The 12864-nt window shown below is 37.9% G+C and overlaps 1 protein-coding gene across 15 annotated transcripts in view; it reads right to left on the bottom strand.

Moving 5' to 3' along the window:
* Window positions 1-12864, bottom strand: part of LOC127426935 (calcium/calmodulin-dependent protein kinase type II subunit gamma-like) — a 125347-nt gene that overhangs the window by 68474 nt on the left and 44009 nt on the right. The gene's annotated exons all lie outside the window — the stretch shown is intronic.

Raw genomic sequence — 12864 nt, 5'->3', positions numbered from 1 at the left:
TCTGTCCATTGAGCCGTATCCATCTACAGAGCCATACAGGTGCGTTAGTGGAGGTTGTGCCTCTGCCTGTGTATTTGACGTTGCTAAACCAGATACTTCAGATGCGTCGATACACTTAAAAATCAGATGAACCGAGGTAAAAATGCATGCCAACCTGTATAATTGAGAACCAACTGATATACTCCAAGTCTAGATAAACGTTTTAATGCAAAGAGGAACTTGACGATAGATTTGATTATTATGACTGATAAACGCCCCCCATTTGTAACCTAACGCCCCCCTCTCTACTAATTTGCTCTCAGCGCCCCCTGGCATCCTTTATATGTCCCTGTTGAGATCCCCTCAATAGTATCCATCTGCAGAGCCGCAGAGCCATACGTCACAGCAGTTTCAGGACCGCAACGCCAGGCCCACAGTCTCAGGCCGGATGTTATTAAGTATAAGTATTAGTATTAGTTGAAAGAAAGAATAAGGACACATGCATTTACATTCATTCAATTGGCAGACGCTTTTATTGAAAGTAACTTACAGTGCATTCAAATTATACATTTTATGTATTTCCTGGGAACCCAAAACATTGGCGTTACTATCATCCTTGCTCTATCTCTACTGGTTGAAATGGAGGAGCTCTGTAGCTCAGCTGGTAGAGCATGGATCATGCTAAACCTGGCATATACCATATTGTAAACAAATATTTGCATAGTACTTTTTAGTTTTTTTTTTTCTCAGTGTGTCCGTTTATTGTTTTGGGTGCACCCTTAGATTTGAAGACCACTTCAAGTAATTAAATTGGACTTCATTCTGTTGCAGATGATACTGAAATATTTTATTTTTTCTGTCTCGACCTTCCTATTATATGTAAATGGTGGACTCTAATTCTTTTGGAGAACTTTGAAGTTCTCCCTATTCCCCTCCAGACCACACTAGCCACCCCCCGAATGACAATTCTAAATCAACCAAAAAATGTATGTTACAGGACAGAAACCTTTGTTCAGGAGTCACTTCCATGAGGAGAACAAGGCACTCCCAGTAGCAATAAGATAGTGTCAAATAAAGTAATGTCAAATACATTATTCTTTACTCTAATGAAGGAGATACTAATCATAAAAGATCTAGAAACAGCTGTGAAATGGCTGCATGGGAATAAACAGCTCTTCAGGGGCACATCAGCTGAAGAGCCTCATTTCCTACAGCTAGAAGAAGAGGACAAGGAAAGGGCCTTCCGTAATCTTTTGGAAGAACTAGAACTTTCCAGAGAGACCTTCACATTTCATTTTCTTTTCAGGGGTGACATGGAGATTTGTCTCCTGGTATGTCATGATAAGATGGACCTAAGAGTCAATTGTTCTTGTGATGAGTTGTCTATAAGTTGTGTAAAGTTGTTTAAATTATTATTTTATTTCTCTAGTCTAATTGTTCAATGCACATTTTTGCTAGGCTTTGAAATTGAATGTTATTTTTTATTTTATATGATTAAAAGCCTTTGCTTTATTCATTTTAAGTACTATTTTTAACATCATGAACTTGAAAGAAATCATTATCTCATATAAAAGTCAAATGGGTAACACTTTAAAATAGGGTTCTATTTGTTAACATTAGTTAACTACATTAGTTAACATGAATATCAATGAGCAATAGTTTTTCAGCATTTGTAAATCTTCATTAAAGTTAATTTCAAAATGTACTTATATATTTCTAAAATTACAAAATTTAAACTCGTATATGTTAACATTAGTTCATGCACTATGAACTAACAAAGAACAAATGTGTGTTTATCCATTAACATTACCAAGATTAATAAATAATTGTTAAAAATATCGTTCATTGTTCGTTCATTATACCTACTGCATTAACAAATGGAACCTTGTTGAAAAGTGTTACCATTAAATGTTTAAGATGTGAAAACAGCATGCTTTAAATCTAATAAAGCTAACAAATGTAAGAAATTGCACTTCAATACAAAGCATCGGCCCAGAAGCTGCTGTGGCTCCATTAGCTCCACTCATAACCTCCGGCCTGAGACTGCGGGCCCGGCGGTGCTCTCCTGAAACTGCTGTGACGTATGGCTCTGCAGATAGATATATCTCGCTATAGACTGACAAGGAGCAGACACAAACGTGGCATAAAGTGGGCTCAACAGCAAAAGTAGAGAGAACTTAGAAAAAAACAGTAATATCACACAAAATGAAGTGACACCATAAATGCACCTCTAGTCCAATTGGGCAAGTGATGGTTCCATCAACAGGCCCCCGGGTCATCCTTATTGTAGGGTCCTGAACTGAAAACATGAAAGCCCTGCTGACACAGTAGATGCAGCATTTCTTCCTTAATTTAATAGTAGACTAAATAATGAAAATAGAAATTTGACCGATGAACTTCCCAAAAGAGCAAAACAATAATGTAAATAGGTGGTAAACAATTAAAGGTGACGTATGCAATTGCTGCACCATCAGCGGGCACCAACAAATTTGCAAAGATAATGAATTTATTGACATTTTCCAACAAGTTTCAAACACTCCCCCTGCTTTCATTGTTCGGAGGTCCAAACAGGTAGCCCTGCCCAAATCTGACTCCATTGGTGAATGTTATGTGAATGTTAAGTGAATGTTATGACTGGCCTAGGTGGCCGCTTAATCAAACTGCAATTTTTTTAAACTATATACTTCACCTTTAAGGCAAAATCTTGATGAAGTCAGTTCTTAACAGTACTGTATCTACCAAGTTTTAAAGACAAAAAAAAAAAAAAGTAATTGGAGAGGAAACTCCATTCTGTATTACAGTAAGGCACATCAACATGGTGCCATCATAACTACTTCAGTTTCACTACAGAAGATCACACACTCATCCAGTAGTAATTGCATTACAGACACAAACACTCCTCTAATCTGATGCATAATTAAACGCAGGGTAGAGATAGGAAGACGCTGGAAGGGTACAGGGAGGGAACGCGTGGGATACACACTACTGGTCAAAAGTTTTGAAACACTTGACTGAAATGTTTCTCATGATCTTAAAAATCTTTTGATCTGAAGGCGTATGCTTAAATGTTTGAAATTAGTTTTGTAGACAAAAATATAATTGTGCCACCATATTAATTTATTTCATTATAAAACTAAAATTTAATTAAAAAAAATAAAAATAAAAAACATTTTTGAAATTGATGACTTGGACCAAATAATAAAGAAAAGCAGCCAATAAGTGCCCAACATAGATGGGAACTCCTTCAATACTGTTTAAAAAGCATCCCAGGGTGATACCTCAAGAAGTTGATTGAGAAAATGTCAAGAGTACATGTCTGCAAATTCTAGGCAAAGGGTGACTACTTTGAAGATGCTAAAATATAACACAGTTTTGATTTATTTTGGATTTGGATAATTCCCATAGTTCCATTTATGTTATTCCATAATTTTGATGACTTCACTATTATTCTAAAATGTGAAAAAAAAAAAAAAATTATAATAAAGAATAAGTGTTTAAAAACTTTTGACCGGTAGTGTATAAGGAACACATTTATCTATGTATTTATAAATGTGTATAGTGTAATAATATAATATATATATAGTGTGTATATATAGTATATAAAAGGACGGTTTGGTTGTTTCAAGGAGCACAATACGACGATACTTGAACAAAAATAAGCTGCATGGTTGAGTTGCCAGAAAGAAGCCTTTACTGCGCCAATGCCACAAAAAAGTCTGGATACAATATGGCTGACAACACCTTGACACGCCTCACAGCTTCTGGCACACTGTAATTTGGAGTGACGAGACCAAAATAGAGCTTTATGGTCGCAACCATAAGCGCTATGTTTGGAGAGGGGTCAACAAGTATTGTGCTCCTTGAAACAAATACACCGTCTTTTTCCAGAGCAGCCTGTATTTCTCCTGAGGTTACCTGTGGGTTTTTCTTTGTATCCCGAACAATTCTTCTGGCAGTTGTGGCTGAAATCTTTCTTGGTCTAGCTGACCTTGGCTTGGTATCAAGAGATCCCTGAATTTTCCACTTCTTAATAAGTGATTGAACAGTACTGACTGGCATTTTCAAGGCTTTGGATATCTTTTATATCCTTTTCCATCTTTATAAAGTTCCATTACCTTGTTAGGCAGGTCTTTTGACAGTTCTTTTCTGCTCCCCATGGCTCAGTATCTAGCCTGCTCAGTGCATCCACATGAGAGCTAACAAACTCATTGACTATTTATACACAGACACTAATTGCAATTTAAAAAGCCACAGGTGTGGGAAATTAACCTTTAATTGCCATTTTAACCTGTGTGTGTCACCTTGTGTGTCTGTAACAAGGCCAAACATTCAAAAGGTATGTAAACTTTTGATCAGGGCCATTTGGGTGATTTCTGTTACCATTATGATTTAAAAAGGAGCCAAACAACTATGTGATGATAAATGGCTTCATATGATCACTATCCTTAAATAAAAGACGTAATAAAAGAAGTTTATTTTTGCATGATCAGTCACTGATCAAAATCAATGCCAAAATTTCACAATTTCTGCCAGAGTATGCAAACTTTTGAGCACAACTGTGTATATATATATATATATATATATTTTAAACATAATTTTCCTGTTCCTGTTGCAGGAGGAAGGCACTAGCAATGATAATGTGATGGGTTTGATTCGCTTTGAATAAACGCATCTGCCAAATTTATTAAAATGTAAATATTCTACAGACATACAGTATATTGTTATTTTTTGCATGCAGAAATTAAAATAGCTAAAACATCCATACAGCTTAGCTACAATATCAAATAGCTTTAAATGATATCTTGTGTGCGATGTTTATTAATGCTATGGCAATGTAAACCCTTGTTTGTCATGTTAATTATAATACAATGAACTGAACTAAACTAGAATGGAACAGAATATTTGAATTAAAACTGAAACTGGCATTGAAACTGAACTGGAAGTGAATTCATTGGAATAAGAATTAGAACTGAATATGAGTAATATAGGAATTGAATTGGTATTGAAATAGAGAAGGGATAGACAGTAAATTAGAATAGTGACGCAGAAGTGACACTAATCACATGAGGCAGAGGGAATAAGAGTATGTATGTATGTGTGTGAATGTGTGAGAGATAAAAAGGATTACATGAGACATCCACTTGATGAGGTGAAATCACAACTCCCTTGCGTGAGTATTTTGCACACTAAGCCCCTGCATGTGCCTGTGCGTGTGTCTGTGCTTGTGTGTGTGTGTGTGTGTGTGTGTGTGTGTGTGTGTGTGTGTGTGTGTGTGTGTGTCATTTTATCAGCTCAGATGGCAGGATCCCTTTCTTCCTTTGTTCCTTCATGCATTCAGCAACTCATTCATTCCACTGATTTATGAATATGAATAATCCCGGATAGTTTAGAAATCTCTCCTTACTAAAGCCACTTCCTGCTGGCATCATCCACTGATTTAAAGTCAACATGAAACCATGCACACAACATCTTTACATATTTAACTTGCACAAAGTAACATGCTTTTAGGTAAAACAGGATACCCGATGAGTGAAAACAATTTAGCATGGGACTTGATTTTACTTGATTCTACAATTGCATCTCAAACTGCATTCAGCTGCATTTAAATGTTAAACACTGATTTAAATTCAGATTTATTCACAAACATAGGAAGCTGTTTAAAAAGCACTTTAAGGAGGTGGTCAGTAATTAGTGGTTCTGATGCAAGTATAACACTGAGTAGGTTAAAGGTCAAAAGTGAGGAAGAAGGTCATAGTGTAAATAGTGTTGTCTTGGTTACCACAGAGACCAACATATCAGAATGTTAGCACACTATTTTGCCTTCTGCTGAGATTACAGGGAAGTGCCCTCACTATGCCACAGAGCATCTACCAACAGCAGTTCATCTGAGCATAATTTATGCATGCACATGATCAGGTCCACTCCTAGACATGCGCACCTGTTCAATTAAAATGGAGCGTGTTTCCCTGTGAAATACATTGATCAGAACATCCTGTGCTGAGCACAAAGTGGATTCAAACCCAATCTCAGAGTCCTCTCACTCACTGTATTAAACTGCCACTTTAAAAAAGTAATGTTAGATCTTAAACACACACTGCAGTGTTTTCTACAGGATTTTGTAATTGAAGCAAGGGGCACTGATCACCCCACCCCTAAAACCGGACAAACCTCCAACTTGCTAAACAAGAACTTTTGTTAAAATTTTCCCAATCCATTATTGTATTTTTAGTTTGTTTTGTTAAAATGCTGTTGCAAATATGTATCTTTAACTACACATTACCATGTGAACATCCAGTTATTACACTGAATAATGCTACATCCACACTAATACGTTTTCGCTTGAAAAAGCATTGATTTTGTACATTTCAGCCTCTGATCCACACTGAAAAGCATTTTCCTCCATTTAAAACAGAGAGTTTTGAAAACACTCTCCATTACCACATACTTTGGAAAACAAAGTTAGGAAACTGAAACTAGTGTAGACGTGCCCCAAGTCACTAACATTGCAAATTTCTATTTATAAAATGGATTATTCTGACTCAAATTTCTGATTGGATGAGCTACATTCGCAGCTGTTGTAAAATGACTATAAACGCACATTTGTGACCACACATTCAATATTAATGTGGCAAGCTGTCTAGTGGTTTAGAACAAACTCTTAGTTAGGACAATGAACTATAACATTTGGTGGAAATTGTTTATTTTGATCATAATCAACAGTAAATGTACCTGTTTATTGAAGATTGGTGCCATTGATCATATTGCCTTCATTTTATACTCCACTTTTTGTCTTCCCCAAAAACTAGAGTTGGACCGATCTATCAGTTTTACAGATTAATCAGTTATCGGCAAAATTCTATGCCGATAGTTGACAAAAAATTTTTTAATTCCTCCGTGTTCCTCTATGGTCGGCACTGGAGGATTCAACAGTTAGCTTAACTTATAGCTTATTCATCCATATTTTTTACTTCAATGCAAATTTGGTCATTTTGATTAGATAATCAAGTGTTCTATATTGAAATGAGCACATTAAAAGAAAAATGCAACTATATACAAATGTGTCCCATCAGCACATACATCTTACGCAAATGCATAATATACTGGATGCGCCAAGGCACAGTCGCGTGCACACAAAAGATCGTGAAGACACCGAACGCACTCTCCTAGCACTGTCCTCGCTCTTTTCCAAGTGTCTTAGCAGCAGCTATTACCAATGTGAAGAAAATAGCAAGAAAAAAAAACACTTTTGCACATCTTGCGCAACATTTTAAGTAGGCCTGTCCCTGCACATTTGTGAAAAGTAGTAATCCACACATTGGAACACAAGAAATCAACAGTTTCTTCGCATTTTCTAACCACCAATAAAAGCAGATCCTCATCCACTGGTTTGCATGACTCAAACAAGAACTGAATAGCAATAGAGAAGAATTCAATAAGAATCAAAATATCACAAGTATTGCCTCACATGGCTTTGCTTTAGAAGCATCCAACACATTCTCTCATATCGACGACACACAACCACAGCTCCTCCATTGGACTCAATAGTAACTGCAAGATTTGATGAGACATTCAGTGGGAAAACAGTGTATTTCAGTGCTGATCACAGCAGGCAAATGCGGAAAGGAAAATCAATTTGCGATATTCAAGCAGCGATTTTAATACTCGAGTATTAAAAACTGGTGCAGAACGATTACTAGTGTACTCGATTACTCGTGCACATCCCCAATTACTATAGTTTAACATCTCCTTCAAAAAGTACACCTAAAACATTAACGGTTCTTGGCTCATCTCGAGTTGAACATAATAACCTGCAGTTTACTAAGCAAGCGATCAGAACCAATTCATTGAGCACACAACCGATTCTGACCGAATCACTACATTACTAAGACCGAGGGTTCTTGTGTTCAGTTCTGCCTGAATCGTTTTGCTCGATTCATTTTTTAAAAAGTGTTTCGTCAAGCAATTTGTTTAGTAATTGGAAAGCACGCTGCCAGGCATTTTTGTTTTTGCGTGCAAGAACAACAACAATGCAACGCAACACAACTCGGCTAAATATCTAAATAAATATATACTGTTTACTGTGGCGCTGCAGATTCAGCATCAGAACAGCGGCATGCCACTCCTGAATAGTGGTGCAGGAAACACTGCCACATACACACTCGCACACACACTCACTCTCAACTAAAAAGCTCTAATGCCATAAAACAATTCCCTTCCCATAAATCTTAGCAAAAAGAATCAATTAAAAAAATAACAAAAAGCATTCTGCTTTCATTTCAGCAGGCGAGGATGTTTCCCCACCAACAAACACATTGATAAAACCCAACTTACAGCAGTTTCATGTTCCGTGACTTGTCGAGATAATGCCATCATTAGGATGCCAGAGGGAAAGAGGAGGAGCCGACTGAGAGGCATTCGACTGAAGAAAGCATCTCTCTCTCACAGACATACACACACTCACACTATTTACACAGGTAACCCACCCCCAAAGGAGAAAGCTGAAGTCTAATATGGATAAGGATGGTGCTATGTTTAATTGCTCCATCACCCATGCCATTTAGAGAGAGAGAGAGAGAGAAAGAGAGAGAGAGAGCGAGAGTGAGAGAGAAAGAGAGAGAGAAAGAGAGTGTGTTTATGTGTGTGTCTTGATGTGGGTGTCAGTGTTTTGCTTTATTGTGCTGAAGCTCAGTGATCCTCTGGCTCAATTACCGGCCCACTGAGAGGCACTCCTGCGTTTGTCGCAATCAACAAAACTGCAGCGGCCGTCAGAAAAGAGTAGGTGCAGAGAAGCGCAGACCCGCAGGGACACGGGTCTGTGCCTCTGGACCTCCAGCGCAAATCAGCACGAGTCTGGACAATTAATAGCCTGTCAATATCTGCTGGAAGCAGCTGGCCACTGCAGCTCTTCCATATTCCAAATGATGAAATTACATTTTTTTCCCAATGACTAATGTTAAATATGACAAAGAGAGGCCGGGATGTTGAGGGAACAGCACCAAGCGAATATCATGATGCAGTCTTAGAGTTTAGAGTTACAGGACACTACTGCATTTTGTGAATTATAATAAAATATTTGTGGTATTTCGGGTAAGCAATGCATTTAAGATTTAAATTTGAGCAATCAGTATTAAAGGGATAGTTCACTTAAACATGAAAATTCTGCCATAATTGAATTAACATTTACTTGTTGTTCCAAACCTGTATGACTTTCTTCAGTGGAACATAAAATGAGATGTTAGGCAGAATGTTAGTCACCATTCATTTTCATTGAATGGAAAAAAGCTGCTATGACTATCTTTCTTCTATGGAAGAAATACAGTCATGCAGGTCTGGAACAACATGAGGGTGAATAAATGATGACAGAATTTTCGTTTTAGGGTGAACTATCCCTTTAAAGCACACAAACAGCAGAAGTTAATTAGCTAATTTCAAGCACTAATTAGTACATTTGAAATACAAATTTAACTCTTTTAATAATTACAGATTGTGCAAGATTCCAAAGGAAAAAATATACATACACTATATTGCCAAAAGTATTCGCTCACCCATCCAAATAATTGAATTCAGGTGTTCCAATCACTTCCATGGCCACAGGTGTATAAAATGAAGCACCTAGGCATGCAGACTGCTTCTACAAGCATTTGTGAAAGAATGGGCCGCTCTCAGGAGCTCAGTGAATTCCAGCGTGGTACTGTGATAGGATGCCACCTGTGCAACAAGTCCAGTCATGAAATTTCCTCGCTACTAAATATTCCACAGTCAACTGTCAGTGGTATTATAACAAAGTGGAAGCGATTGGGAATGACAGCAACTCAGCCACGAAGTGGTAGGCCAGGTAAAATGACAGAGCGGGGTCAGCGGATGCTGAGGCACATAGTGCGCAGAGGTCGCCAACTTTCTGCAGAGTCAATCGCTACAGACCTCCAAAGTTCATGTGGCCTTTAGATTAGCTCAAGAACAGTGCGTAGAGAGCTTCATGGAATGGGTTTCCATGGCCGAGCAGCTGCATCCAAGCCATACATCACCAAGTGCAATGCAAAGCGTCGGATGCAGTGGTGTAAAGCACGCCGCCACTGGACTCTAGAGTAGTGGAGACGCGTTCTCTGGAGTGACGAATCACGCTTCTCCATCTGGCAATCTGATGGACGAGTCTGGGTTTGGTGGTTGCCAGGAGAACGGTACTTGTCTGACTGCATTGTGCCAACTGTGAAGTTTGGTGGAGGGGGGATTATGGTGTGGGGTTGTTTTTCAGGAGCTGGGCTTGGCCCCTTAGTTCCAGTGAAAGGAACTCTGAATGCTTCAGCATACCAAGAGATTTTGGACAATTCCATGCTCCCAACTTTGTGGGAACAGTTTGGGGATGGCCCCTTCCTGTTCCAACATGACTGCGCACCAGTGCACAAAGCAAGGTCCATAAAGACATGGATGAGCGAGTTTGGTGTGGAAGAACTTGACTGGCCTGCACAGAGTCCTGACCTCAACCCGATAGAGCACTTTTGGGATGAATTAGAGTGAAGACTGCAAGCCAGGCCTTCTCATCCAACATCAATGTCTGACCTCACAAATGCGCTTCTGGAAGAATGGTCAAAAATTCCCATAAACACACTCCTAAACCTTGTGGAAAGCCTTCCCAGAAGAGTTGAAGCTGTTATAGCTGCAAAGGGTGGGCCGACGTCATATTAAACCCTATGGATTAAGAATGGGATGTCACTTAATTCATATGTGTCTAAAGGCAGATGAGCGAATACTTTTGGCAATATAGTGTATATTAAAATGTATTAACTTACTCGGCCTCTAAAATGACTTTCCTTTTTGGATGATGTCACCAAGTAACCTTAATTATTAAAAACGCCTCCTCTCCATCAATCTGTCAAATAGAGACCAGGCCCAGCTAGCTGTACCAGCCCATTCTGGCACTGAACGCCCACTTTTCACACTTGAACCAATTCCTGATGGATAAATAAATTCAAAATCTATTTAAAATCACAATCCAATCAATTTCTGGAGGGTAAAATCAACTCAAAATCAATTCAAGTCACATTCCAATCAATTCTTGTTGGATAATATCAACTCAATTTAAATCACAATCCGATCAATTCCTGATGGATAAAATCTATTCAAAATCAATTCAAATCAGGATCCAGTAAATTCCTGGTGGATGAAATCAATTACAAATCAATTCATATTAACATCCAATCATTTCCTGTTGGATAAAACAAAAAATTCTCATCAAATACCCTGTTTCACTCTGAAATACGCCACATTACATTAGCAAAATGGGTTCAAACACTGTTTTATGTTGACTAAGCAATTTGTTTATTGCCCCTGTCTATTATGAAACTACAGGCTGTATTATGATGTTAGCAATTAGGTAATGTGACACTCAAAGAATGCAACAAAGAAAAGAAGGAAGTGTAACTAACGCAAACCATACTTTCACTCTTCGTGCTCTGGGAAAGATTTATCTGTACAGGCAAAAGGTTAGGATGAGGTCAGATGGGTTTACTTTAACAAAAAAATCCAGGACAACTCCATGCCGGGCACAATGCCAGTCTCCACAACACTCACCATACCAACCTCAACCTCACAGACACACATGCCAAGCCCTCAGACTGCATGAGTGAGTGCCACACAACAGAGCTAAACGCACATAAAATGATGTGTGCGTGTGTAAAAGCTGATTTTATAAGACGAAAATACTGTACACTACATTAGCCATAAAGGATACATACTTGCTGGTATCCAAGTCAAATAACAAATTGTTTAAGTACCTTTAAGGGAATTTAACTTGATTTACTCACCCACATGTCGATCCAAAGCTATATAACAAATGTTCTTGAAATACAAGAGTATTTTGCAGAATTTCCAAGAAGCTCCATACAATGAAAAGTGAATGAAGAAAGCAAAAAAGCACCATAAAAGTATGATAAAAGTAGTCATTTGTGTCCAATGTACTACATTCCTATCATACAAGTCTTCTAAAGTCACACGATAGCCTTTATGTCATTATTCACAGAAAATCTTTCACTCAACCTCCTTTTTTATTATAAATCTCCACCTTTGACCAGCCCTGACCAGCATACCAGCTATATGCACAAAGAATGCAAATTGCCAAAAAAAAAAGAAGAATATGGAAGTGAAAGTGTAGATTTAAAAGTAAAAAAAAAAAAAAAAAAAAAAAAGGACTTAAATATTGATTTATTTCTCACCCACACTTATCATATTGCTTCTGAAAACATGGATTTAACTACTGGAGTCATATGGATTACTTTAATGCTGACTTTTTGTGATTTTTGGAGATTCACAGTTCTGGCCATCCTTCAAATGTATGCACCAACAGAGCTGAAACATTCTTCTAAAAATCTTCATTTGAATTCTGCAGATGAAAGAAAGTCATACACATCTGTGATTGCATGATGGTGAGTAAATGATGACAGAATTTTCATTTTTGAGTGAACTAACACTTAATATTTTCAAACTTTACACATCACCAACACAAGACAAAAAATAACCGATGATGTTTGACATTTCCTGGTGTGGGAAAAAAACAGCAAGAACATTCTTCAAAACTTCTTCTGCATTACATGTAAGACAAAAAAGGTCATATGAGTGTGGAACAACATGAGGCCAAGTAAACAATAACAATTTTCATTTTTGGTCTTTTAATACACTATTGTATTCCTCAAATATGACAGAAAGGGTATCCAGTTATGCATCAGCAGCAGGCGATCAGAATCTCTATCTGTATCTGTCCGAGACAGCTCTGTCCCTAGGCTCTGTCCGGCAAGGCCACACTGTCTGCATCTCAAATCTCCATTGCTGCGGCAGCCTCCTTTCTTTCCTTTCTGCCCTGTTCTGTTTCACAATGCCCCTCTTTTTCTACTG

The sequence above is a fragment of the Myxocyprinus asiaticus genome, chromosome 36 (genome assembly GCF_019703515.2).
Source record: "Myxocyprinus asiaticus isolate MX2 ecotype Aquarium Trade chromosome 36, UBuf_Myxa_2, whole genome shotgun sequence".
Classification (NCBI taxonomy): domain Eukaryota; kingdom Metazoa; phylum Chordata; class Actinopteri; order Cypriniformes; family Catostomidae; genus Myxocyprinus; species Myxocyprinus asiaticus.
Note: the sequence above shows the minus strand (reverse complement) of the source record. Positions and strands in the feature narration are given on the sequence as shown.